This window comes from Pseudophryne corroboree, chromosome 4 (genome assembly GCF_028390025.1).
Source record: "Pseudophryne corroboree isolate aPseCor3 chromosome 4, aPseCor3.hap2, whole genome shotgun sequence".
In the NCBI taxonomy this organism is placed as follows: domain Eukaryota; kingdom Metazoa; phylum Chordata; class Amphibia; order Anura; family Myobatrachidae; genus Pseudophryne; species Pseudophryne corroboree.
The window spans coordinates 580,314,074-580,327,456 of record NC_086447.1 but is presented as its reverse complement, the minus strand read 5'-3'; positions in this window follow the sequence as shown (position 1 = coordinate 580,327,456).

Genomic DNA, 13,383 nt, shown 5'->3' with positions numbered 1-13,383 from the left:
CTAGCCATGAACATAGGCCAGGCCCTCAGCCGTTCCTTGCCACTCCGTGTCGTAAATGGCACATTGGCAAGTTTACGCTTCTCCTCAGACGATTTTGATTTAGATTTTTGGGTCATTTTACTGAGCTTTATTTTTTTGGATTTTACATGCTCTCTACTATGACATTGGGCATCGGCCTTGGCAGACGACGTTAATGGCATTTCATCGTCTCGGCCATGACTAGTGGCAGCAGCTTCAGCACGAGGTGGAAGTGGATCTTGATCTTTCCCTATTTTACCCTCCACATTTTTGTTCTCCATTTTTTTATGTGTGGAATTATATGCCAGTAATATATCAATAGCAATGGCCTACTACTATATATACTGCGCACAACTGAAATGAACCACAGGTATGGATGGATAGTATACTTGACGAAACAGAGGTAGGTAGAGCAGTGGCCTACTGTACCGTACTGCTATATATTATATACTGGTGGTCAGCAAAATTATGCACTGTCCTCCTACTACAGGTTGAGTATCCCATATCCAAATATTCCGAAATACGTAATATTCCGAAATACAGACTTTTTTGAGTGAGAGTGAGATAGTGAAACCTTTGTTTTTTGATAGCTCAATGTACACAAACTTTGTTTAATACACAAAGCTATTAAAAATATTGTATTAAATGACCTTCAGGCTGTGTGTATAAGGTGTATATGAAACATAAATGAATTGTGTAAATGTAGATACACTTTGTTCAATGCACAAAGTTACAAAAAATATTGGCTAAACTTACCTTCCGGCTGTGTGTATAAGGTGTATATGTGACATAAATGCAGTCTGTGCTTAGACTTGGGTCCCATCACCATGATATCTCATTATGGTATGCAATTATTCCAAAATATGGAAAAATACAATATCCAAAATACCTCTGGTCCCAAGCATTTTGGATAAGGGATACTCAACCTGTATATATACTGGTCAAAACTTAAATGCACCACAGGTATGGATGGGATAGTATACTTGACGACACAGAGGTAGGTAGAGCAGTGGCCTACTGTACCGTACTGCTATATATTATATACTGGTGGTCAGCAAAATTATGCACTGTCCTCCTACTATATATATATACTGTGCAAAACTTAAATGCACCACAGGTATGGATGGGATAGTATACTTGACAACACAGAGGTAGGAAGAGCAGTGGCCTACTGTACCGTACTGCTATATATTATATACTGGTGGTCAGCAAAATTATGCACTGTCCTCCTACTATATATTGTGACAAGAACACTGGGATAGTGTTTGAGGGCAGGTATATTTGTCCCAGGTTCTTGTCTTACATGTTTTAGAAAATGTTAGCTTCTAGGAAAAATGCTTTTTGTTTTGTCTGAACCTTTTCAGTTTGCTGTAAAAGCTGGGTAAAGGCTCTGAGAGAGAGATAAGGCGAGTTCTAGACATTGGGCCCAGTTCGGGTCTTTGGCCTCACAGAGGGCTAATCAGGGTTTCATCAGGGTTTCAGCTGTGTAAGAGTGATATAGTGCTTCTAACCTGATTAGTATGGGCAGACTGCCTGGGAAGGCTGCAGGATCTGTGTGTGAGAGACACGCTTTCTGATGCAAGTAAGCTATACAGTATGTACTGAAGAACTCTGTGTTTTGTTTAGTGACAGTTAGGAACATCTTATGTTTAGTTAGTGCCGGACAGGCAAGGTATTTTTATTTTGGGGTTTGTTTTATTTTCTGTTTCAATAAAACTGGCCGGGGTCAGTTGTACCAGAAACTGGACTTGTGTTGTTCCTCAGCTGCTGCGTGCGGCCATATTCCCCAGGAAAAGGCGCCTTGCACCCCTACAGTGTTACAACTTGGTGGAGAATGCGAGCAGGCCGTTCTGCGCATAAGTGAAAGCAGCAGCTTTGTGAGGCCTGCAGAAAACGGTGGTTTATGCAGATACAGCCCAGTGTGAAGTTACTGAGACTCACCCCTGAGGGTTTGATATATGTCCTGGGTGAAAGCAGCTGCAAAGCCGCCTGAAAAATCTGTTGACATGGAGGATCTGCTTAAAGCCTTGCTGCAAGCTACAGCGGCTCAGCAGGAGGCCAACCGACAGCAGCAGGTGGCAATGGAGGAAAATTGGAGACTACAGCGTCAGGATAGAGAGGCCTTAGCAGAAGTGGTGCAGAGACTTGCAGCTCGGGTTGGAGATGTGGCCGTCAGTGCTCCAACCAGCTCTGGTTCTATACGGGCCAGTCACTTCCTGCAGAAAATGACAGAGGCTGATGATGTGGAGGCCTATCTGACCACGTTTGAAAGGACTGCCGAGCGTGAGAACTGGCCGAAAGCACAGTGGGCCAGTCTGCTGGCACCTTTCCTGTCAGGTGAGCCCCAAAAAGCTTACTTTGATTTAAGCCCTGCTGAGGCTCGGGACTATGATAAACTAAAGACTGAGATCCTGACCCGCCTGGGAGTCACGCTGTCAGTACGAGCGCAACGGGTGCACCGTTGGCTGTACGCCATGGAGAAGCCTCCGCGCTCCCAGATGCACGACCTTATTCAGCTAACAAAAAAATGGCTGCAGCCAGAGACATTAACTGGTCCCCAGATGGTGGAAAGAGTCGTCATGGACCGCTACTTGAGATCTTTGCCCATGGTCCTGCGCAAGTGGGTGAGCCATGGAAACCCGGGTACTGCTGACCAATTAGTGGACATGGTAGAGAGGTATTTGGCAGCAGAGGAACTACTGATGACCACCCAGCAACCCATAGATCCTCGACAGCGCCCTTCAGTAAAGACTGGTAAGACTGTTCCGTGGGAAAACGTTGCTGGGCGGTTAAGAGAACGCAAGGCTGGAGAGACTGTAAACACTGGCCCTGGAAACAGGCCAATGGGGCTAGAACGGTCTATGCTGCCCAAATGGGTTGGTAATCGTGTGGTTAAATGTTTTAGGTGTGGTATGCCAGGTCATGTTATTGCCAATTGCCCAGTCACGCAAGAACCCATGCAATGTGATGCTGCCTTTGAATGTCGCAGAATGTCTTTCTTTGCTAGGTTAGCCTGTACTGTGGTACCTTCACCTGAGCTGGAAAAACAAATGTGTGATGTGTTCTTAGAAGGTAACCGGGTAGAGGCCTTGCTAGATTCAGGAAGTTTAGTTACCCTCGTGAAAGCTGGGTTAGTGAACCCCTTAAAGGTCCAGCAAATACCTATTGGGGTAACTTGCATACATGGGGATACCCAATATTATGCCACTGCTGAGGTGAATATAGAAACTTGTTGTGGGTCAGCAATGGTTAAAGTGGGACTGGTCCCTACCTTGGTGCATGAGGCCATAATAGGGAGGGATTTTCCTCATTTTTGGAAACTGTGGGAATCACGGTTATCAACAGATGTGAGAAGTAAAAAGCCAGTTGATAATACCGGTGATTTTTTGGATGTACGTGGGTCTTCGGAACTTTCTGGCCCTTTGCCTTTTGCTAGTTTGGCTGGGGAAGTGACAGATGGGGAGTCCAGTGAGGACCCTCTTGCCGGGAACAGAGACATAGTAGTTAGAACTGAAAGCGTGCCTGACCTGGAGGTAAAGAAGGATCTGTTTGCGTCTGAACAGTTAAAGGATCCTACCTTAATAAAGGCTAGAGAGAATGTTAAGGTTGTTAATGGGGAACCTGTGGTACCAGGTGACAGGGTTACGTATCCCCACATGGCCATCTGTAATGAGCTCTTGTACCACATTGTCAAAAGGGGTGAGGATGTGGTGGAACAGCTGGTAGTTCCCCAGCCTTATCGGAGAACGGTACTAGATTTAGCTCATAGTCACGTTACCGCAGGACATTTAGGGGCAGAAAAAACCACTGAAAGAGTTTTACAAAGGTTCTTTTGGCCAGGGGTTTATAAAGAAGTGTCTGAATATTGTTCTTCCTGTCCTGAATGCCAGTATCATGCCCCTAGACCCCATTTCAGGAGCCCACTAGTTCCCATGCCTATTATAGAGGTCCCGTTTGACAGAATAGCCATGGATCTCGTGGGGCCCTTGTTAAAGTCTGCTCGGGGCCATCAGTATATCCTGGTAATTATGGACTATGCCACTCGATATCCTGAGGCTGTCCCTTTACGCACTATCACAACCAAGGCGATAGCTAGGGAGCTGGTGCAGGTATTTAGTAGAGTGGGAATACCAAAAGAAATTTTGACTGACCAAGGTACTCCATTTATGTCAAGGATCATGAAAGAATTGTGCAAGTTATTTAAGGTCACTCACCTCAGGACGTCCATCTACCATCCCCAAACTGACGGGTTGGTGGAAAGGTTTAATAAAACATTAAAAAGTATGTTAAAAAAGGTTGTTGAGAGAGATGGGAAAAACTGGGATTGTTTGTTGCCCTACTTGTTAATGGCCATCAGAGAAGTCCCTCAGTCCTCTACGGGGTTTTCTCCATTTGATTTGTTGTATGGTAGACACCCCAGAGGGCTGTTGGATATTGCCAAAGAGACGTGGGAAGGACAGCCCACTCCTTATAGAAGCGTTATTGAGCATGTAACACAAATGCAGGATAGGATTGCAGCCGTGGTACCTGTTGTCAGAGAGCACATGGAACAGGCCCAAAGTGCTCAACAGAGGGTCTATAACCGGAGTGCCAAGATACGGGAATTTGCTCCTGGAGATAGAGTTCTTGTTTTGGTACCCACTGTGGAAAGCAAATTCCTAGCTAAATGGCAGGGTCCATTTGAGATTAGGGAAAAAGTGAATGAGGTTAATTACAAAGTATACCAGCCGGGAAAGAGAAAACCCGAACAGATCTACCATGTTAACTTAATCAAACCCTGGAAAGATAGGTTGTCTCTGTCAGCGGAGCCTTGCCCTTCGGTGTCTTCACCCCGGTTGCTTCCCGCAGTGAAGGTGTCAGAGACATTATCAGATGATCAGAACAATCAGGTTAAAGAATTTCTCATCCAAAATAGGGAGGTATTTTCAGAGCTGCCTGGCCGAACGACCATAATAAAACATGACATTGTCACAGAACCAGGGGTCCGGGTTCATTTAAAGCCATATAGGATTCCTGAAGCTCAGCGAGAAGCTATTTCTAAGGAAGTTAAAACCATGTTAGAACTTGGAGTCATAGAGGAGTCTAACAGTGAGTGGTCCAGTCCCATAGTGCTCATCCCGAAGCCCGATGGTAGCATACGCTTCTGTAATGACTTTCGTAAGTTAAATGAGGTGTCCAAGTTTGACGCATACCCCATGCCCCGTGTGGATGAGCTTGTAGAAAGGCTGGGAACAGCCAGGTTTCTCACCACATTGGACCTGACCAAAGGTTACTGGCAAATACCTTTATCTGATAGCGCCAAAGAAAAAACAGCCTTTTCGGTTCCGGAGGGGCTGTACCAGTATAAGATGTTACCCTTTGGGTTGCATGGGGCTCCAGCAACCTTTCAACGGGCGATGGATAAAATTTTGAGGCCCCATAGAAAATATGCAGCTGCCTATTTGGATGATGTGGTAATTCACAGTACAGACTGGGGGTCACATTTGGTTAAAGTACAAGCAGTACTGGACTCAATCAGAGAGGCAGGGTTAACTGCTAACCCAAAGAAGTGCTGCCTCGCAATGGAGGAGGTCAAATACTTGGGCTTCACCATAGGCAGAGGTCTGATTAGGCCCCAATTGAATAAAGTTGATGCTATTCAAAACTGGCCTCGTCCAGTGAATAAAAAACAGGTAAGGGCTTTTTTGGGAATTACTGGGTACTATAGACGGTTTATTCCTAATTTTGCGACCACAGCGGTGCCGTTGTCAGACCTTACCAAAGGGAAGCAGTCAAATGTGGTGAAATGGAACCCTGATGCAGAAAAGGCGTTCCAAGCGTTAAAAGTGGCTTTGTGTTCACAACCGGTGTTGATAACACCAGATTTTTCAAAAGAATTTGTGGTACAGACAGATGCCTCAGAGGTAGGGATAGGTGCTGTGCTGTCCCAAACCAGAGATGGGGACGAACACCCTATCATTTATTTGAGTAGGAAACTCAATGAGCATGAAAAAAGGTATGCCATTGTGGAAAAGGAGGCTTTGGCCATTAAGTGGGCACTAGATACCTTGAGATATTACCTCTTGGGTAGACAATTCAGACTAGTGACAGACCATGCCCCTTTAAAATGGATGTATGTAAATAGAGGCAAGAATGCTCGTGTAACTAGATGGTTTCTAGCGTTGCAGGACTTTAAGTTTACTGTCGAACATAGACCGGGAACACAATTGGCCAACGCAGATGCATTGTCTTGCATCTTCTGTTTGGGGGCTACAAGTGTTCCGGCCCCTAGGTCGAAACAGGGGAGGGGGATATGTGACAAGAACACTGGGATAGTGTTTGAGGGCAGGTATATTTGTCCCAGGTTCTTGTCTTACATGTTTTAGAAAATGTTAACTTCTAGGAAAAATGCTTTTTGTTTTGTCTGAACCTTTTCAGTTTGCTGTAAAAGCTGGGTAAAGGCTCTGAGATAGAGATAAGGCGAGTTCTAGACATTGGGCCCAGTTCGGCTCTTTGGCCTCACAGAGGGCTAATCAGGGTTTCATCAGGGTTTCAGCTGTGTAAGAGTGATATAGTGCTTCTAACCTGATTAGTATGGGCAGACTGCCTGGGAAGGCTGCAGGATCTGTGTGTGAGAGACACGCTTTCTGATGCAAGTAAGCTATACAGTATGTACTGAAGAACTCTGTGTTTTGTTTAGTGACAGTTAGGAACATCTTATGTTTAGTTAGTGCCGGACAGGCAAGGTATTTTTATTTTGGGGTTTGTTTTATTTTCTGTTTCAATAAAACTGGCCGGGGTCAGTTGTACCAGAAACTGGACTTGTGTTGTTCCTCAGCTGCTGCGTGCGGCCATATTCCCCAGGAAAAGGCGCCTTGCACCCCTACAGTGTTACAATATATACTGGTCAAAACTTAAATGCACCACAGGTATGGATGGGATAGTATACTTAACGACACAGAGGTAGGTAGAGCAGTGGCCTACTGTACCGTACTGCTATATATTATATACTGGTGGTCAGCAAACTTATGCACTGTCCTCCTACTATATATATACTGTGCAAAACTTAAATGCATAACAGGTATGGATGGATAGTATACTTGACGACACAGAGGTAAGTAGAGCAGTGGCCTACTGTACCGTACTGCTATATATTATATACTGGTGGTCAGCAAAATTATGCACTGTCCTCCTACTATATATAGAGTGTGCAAAACTTAAATGCACCACAGGTATGGATGGATAGTATACTTGACGACACAGAGGTAGGTAGAGCAGTGGACTACTGTACCGTACTGCTATATATTATATACTGGTGGTCAGCAAAATTATGCACTGTCCTCCTACTATATATATACTGTGCAAAACTTAAATGCACCACAGGTATGGATGGATAGTATACTTGACGACACAGAGGTAGGTAGAGCAGTGGCCTACTGTACTGTACTGCTATATATTATATACTGGTGGTCAGCAAAATTATGCACTGTCCTCCTACTATATATATACTGGTCAAAACTTAAATGCACCACAGGTATGGATGGGATAGTATACTTGACGACACAGAGGTAGGTAGAGCAGTGGCCTACTGTACCGTACTGCTATATATTATATACTGGTGGTCAGCAAACTTATGCACTGTCCTCCTACTATATATATACTGTGCAAAACTTAAATGCACCACAGGTATGGATGGATAGTATACTTGACGACACAGAGGTAGGTAGAGCAGTGGCCTACTGTACCGTACTGCTATATATTATATGCTGGTGGTCAGCAAAATTATGCACTGTCCTCCTACTATGTATATATACTGTGCAAAACTTAAATGCACCACAGGTATGGATGGGATAGTATACTTGACGACACAGAGGTAGGTAGAGCAGTGGCCTACTGTACCGTACTGCTATATATTATATACTGGTGGTCAGCAAAATTATGCACTGTCCTCCTACTATATATATACTGTGCAAAACTTAAATGTACCACAGGTATGGATGGGATAGTATACTTGACGACACAGAGGTAGGTAGAGCAGTGGCCTACTGTACCGTACTGCTATATATTATATACTGGTGTTCAGCAAAATTATGCACTGTCCTCCTACTATATATATAGTGTGCAAAACTTAAATGCACCACAGGTATGGATGGGATAGTATACTTGACGACACAGAGGTAGGTAGAGCAGTGGCCTACTGTACCGTACTGCTATATATTATATACTGGTGGTCAGCAAAATTATGCACTGTCCTCCTACTATATATATACTGTGCAAAACTTAAATGCACCACAGGTATGGATGGGATAGTATACTTGACGACACAGAGGTAGGTAGAGCAGTGGCCTACTGTACCGTACTGCTATATATTATATACTGGTGGTCAGCAAAATTATGCACTGTCCTCCTACTATATATATACTGTGCAAAACTTAAATGCACCACAGGTATGGATGAGATAGTATACTTGACGACACAGAGGTAGGTAGAGCAGTGGACTACTGTACCGTACTGCTATATATATACTGGTGGTCAGCAAAATTCTGCACTGTCCTCCTACTATATACTACAATGCAGCACAAATATGAAGCGTTTTTCAGGCAGAGAACGTATAATACTGGTGGTCACTGGTCAGCAAAACTCTGCACTGTCCTCCTACTATATAATACTGCTGGTACCCACTCCCCACAATAAAGCAATTAGCACACTGAGCACAGATATTTGCAGCACACTGAGCACAGATATGGAGTGTTTTTCAGGCAGAGAACATAAATATTTGCAGCACACTGAGCACAGATATTTGCAGCACACTGAGCACAGATATTTGCAGCACACTGAGCACAGATATTTGCAGCACACTGAACATAGAAACTGAGAGGACGCCAGCCATGTCCTCTCACGATCATCTCCAATGCACGAGTGAAAAATGGCGGCGACGCGCGGCTCCTTATATAAAATACGAATCTCGCGAGAATCCGACCTTGGGATGATGACGTTCGGGCGCGCTCGGGTTAACCAAGCAAGGCGGGAGGATCCGAGTCTGCTCGGACCCGTGCAAAAAAGGGTGAAGTTCGGGGGGGTTCGGATCCCGAGGAACCGAACCCGATCATCACTAATGCAGGGAGGCAGGGAGACCGCTACACTTTGACTCTGATCTGTGGAGCTGTGGCAGCAACAGGAGGCCAAGCTAGGCTAGGATAACTATGCCTGTGAGAGACAGGACTGGAAAGTATTTGAGACTTTTGTGTTTGCAGACTGACTGCTTTATAGAGAGGAGTGGAGAAGGGAGTTAGTTGCCCTGTATAGGCTAGGTGTTCCTAATTTTATGCTGACGGTAGAGCACTATTTCATTTATTTACTTAAAAAGCTGTGTGTGGACTCAGACTTAGCACCTAAACTCTGCACCAAAACAACCCTTTACCGAGTTAATTACAGCATATTGTTACACTCTACATAGTAAAAAATAAATTCCCAGGTAGGCATCTATTTGATTGGTCTAATCTCGAGAACCACTGAAGGTTTAGGTGTATAGGGTAGTGGCTAGCTGTAGCCACCACCCTCAAGATTTAGCCACCACCCTCAAGATTTTGGTAACAGAATTTAAATACTGTGTCTCTGCTATTGAAAATTGTATTGGCATATGACAAAAAAAAAAAAACAATAAAAATTGCTGCATTACAAATTGTACTTAGATTACGCTTTTGCACTTTACTGAACTTTGAATACGTGTTACATAATCTACTTAGCCTTATATGAAATATATTATGCACTTATTATTAATTAGAAGATAATGCAGATCATTTTACTTTAAATTGATTTCCATTTAAAAAGTGACATATTATTGCTTTTTTCTATAATTATGGCATTGGACGTATCATTATAAGTGATGTTATAATATTCAGATTTTTTTACTGCGTGCACTTAACAGTTTCTCCTATGTAATTTGCAGTCAAACTATCAGTTCACAAAAAGCAAAGAGGAAAAATGTGACAGGTGTAAATTGAAAAAAGTTGTAAACTGTTTGACTGCACAATAGGCACATGAATAGAAGCATTATTTTTATAACACTTTTTGTCTTGAATCTGTTCAAAGGTTTGCAGAGAATTTAGTCTTTTTTTGTTTAAAGATTGCTGAACAAAATAAATATAATCAATTTGTCACATATATGTAAACTAAAATTGGCTATAAATAATAATTTAATGAATAATGTCCCTCATTCCGAGTTGTTCGCTTGCTAGCTGCTTTTAGCAGCATTGCACACGCTAGGCCGCCGCCCTCTGGGAGTGTATCTTAGTTTAGCAGAATTGCGAACGAAAGATTAGCAGAATTAGCAGTTCAGTCAGTTTCGTTCCTGGTTTGACGTCACAAACAGGCCCAGCGTTCGGCCAGACACTCCCCCATTTCTTCAGACACTCCCGCGTTTTTCCCTGAAACGCCAGCGTTTCTCCGCACACTCCCAGAAAACGGACAGTTTCCGCCCAGAAACACCCACTTCCTGTCAATCACACTCCGATCACGAGAACGATGAAAAAACGTTGTTACGTCGTGAGTAAAATACCAAACTTTTGTGCTAATTTACTTGGCGCAGGCGCACTGCAAACATTGCGCATGTGCAGTTTGCGACTAATCGCTCCATAGCGAAAAAAAATAACGAGCGAACAACTCGGAATCACCCCCCAATGTGCCTTATTCAGGTTCGATTGCTTATGCGATCCAACCTGCAGTTTCATGATGTTCGAGAAGCTGCGCATGGGCAGGGCTCTTTCTATGCATGTTCAGAACAGGTCCTGCGATCGCATCTCACATATGCAATTGCCTCTGCCTGCTAGGCGTTTGCAGGGAGGTACGGTGGCACCCGCCGTTGCCAGAAATGGGGTGTGTTGCTCCCTTTACCAGAAGTGGGGAAGCCAAGGACAGCATCGCTAGGCACAATTTCCTTGGCCTCGTAAACCGCCCTGTGATGGTAATCCCTGAGACAGCTAATAGCGGCCAAGGAAAGTGTGCTCAGGCCATGGACTTCACTATTATTCCATAGTCTACCCCTGTGAATGAGTGGAAAAGCAGGAAGCAAAGCAAGATAACATTATACACTTTATGTAAGGATCTTCTACCTGCTGCAGTGTGTGCGGGGAATACTCGCCCCTCCAGAGTCCCGTGCCGATGACCGTAACTAGGTGTGTGTGTGGGGAAGGGGAGGGGGCTAGGGGGGCACACGCCCCGGACACCAGATTTGAGATGATGCAAGCTGTCTACCCTCCCCACCCCCAACACTGCCGCATCCTATCCTTTCCCGGTCACCAGCATACATACAGCAGCTATCTCCGTGTGCCTCGCTCCCAGCGTCGCTACTGCAGCCTGTGTGGGTGTCGGTACTCAGTCTCTCCCAGGCTTGGGAACCCTTGGGAAAGTTTTGTAGTGTCCCAGCCAGTCAGCGGGCTGGGACTTCTATACTGGGCTGTGCATGGCTCTGCCCCCCACGGCTCTCCTCCAATCACATGCCAGGACAGGAGCTGTGACTGTACACAGAGACACAGACACCTGAGGCAGCAGCAACTGAGTTCCTGCACTGACCACACACCCTGCTCCTCTGAGGATCATCCTAGCAGCAGCCCCCTGCCCTCACACACCGGCCCCAGGCAGCCACCTCTGTGCATGGGAGATCACAGCCACTACAGAGTGAGAGCATCTATAGTGAGCCCATCCATAGGAAAATGTGTGTGTGTGTGTGTGTGTGTGTGTATATATGTATATATATATATATATATATATATATATATATAAACAAGCAATGGAGCACTCACCAGTCTTTTCTTAATTGAGTATCAACAGGAGTTTATTTATCCAGACAGCACAACATGACTGTTCACCTCAGTCCAATGTGATTTCACAAAAGCTCAAACGTTTTCGGTCATACCCAGACCGTCATCAGGAGACACAAATATCACTAGAGAGCTGTCCCATCATAGTTGAAGTACCAGCAGCCTATCTGACCCTGCCTCACCGGCTCCTTATCTACCCACCATTCAATCAACGGCGCCAAAATGACGACATAATATGGGCGGAGTCAGCCCGTTTTGTTCAAACCACTATAAGGAAAAAACCAACCATCATAGCATTATATGCATCCCGCACCAATATCCCCAACATTGCACATACCATAATCAATATTTTGTGCCCCCATAGAGGGTACAGCCGCCGCTATCCACCTCCATGGCCTATTAACATGCGCTGACAGTAACCATGTCCCATAGCGGTTGCCAAGCAACCGCACTCGGGAACATCACACATCCTCCAGCAACCAATCAGCGTCACGGTGTGCGCAGGCGGAAGTGACGTATCGAGGCGGTTGCCAGGCAACCACCCGAACACTTCCCAGCAAGCGTCCTGTGTGTACGGAGGTGACGTCTCCAGGCGGTTGCCAGGCAACCACCCAAACACTTCCCTTATCCAAATCATGTGTGGGCGGAGGTAGCGTCTACAAGCGGTTGCCAAGACAAAGACAAAACACACATACACAGAAAAAAACACCTCCTTAAAAACACTTAAATACTATACCAAAGCGCATTGGTCCCAAAGGACTACATGTCCTTTACCTAAGAAAAATACCCAAAGGGTTATTCTCATTAAGCCCATTGGGGGCTAAAGTTCCCAGTTTGAAAATTGATTTTATTAGTTATTGAGGAAGTTGGCATCGAACTGGTAAAGGTTCGTGAGGAGATTACGAAATGTGAAAAATCTTATTTGACGACATTGAAAAATGATAAGACTGAGAATTGGTGTGAAAAGATTCAGACACAGATAAATGCCTATAAGGAGGAGTTGGTCTCCTTTAAGCGAAAGAAATTGCAGACTGTAACTAATGACTATGCCACTCATAATGTATATAGATGGCTATCAGGTAGCTCGAATAGTGGTAGGAGACAGAGAACATACTGACCACAGAGGTACAGGGCTATACCTGGAGTGGATTCCTCTACGTCGCAGTCTGCTTCTGATTCTGAACCTAGTGCCCCACTCCCACCGAGTGGTTTTTTAGGCCAAAGAAGGAGAAGAGCGGGCACCCCTGGAAATTACGTAGACCACACCCATGGAGGGGGGGATTCAGGCAGAAGAGGTCGGAGGAAGCAGACATAGGATGCATATTCAATTTATCTGATCATGTTCTGTCTAGGGCGGAAAGCTCTCTCCTGACCTTGGGATTAAGTTTTGTACCCTCCTCCAGACATGATGAATTTAATTTTGCTGTCGACCACTTTAAGTTTGGTAGGAATTTAAGGTTACGTGATTTTTTTATGGATAAGGATGAGACTGGAAGATTTGAACAACTCGGTACTCAGTTTCTGAAACCAAGCTTGTTCGATCCTCAGACCACTAATGCCAGTATAC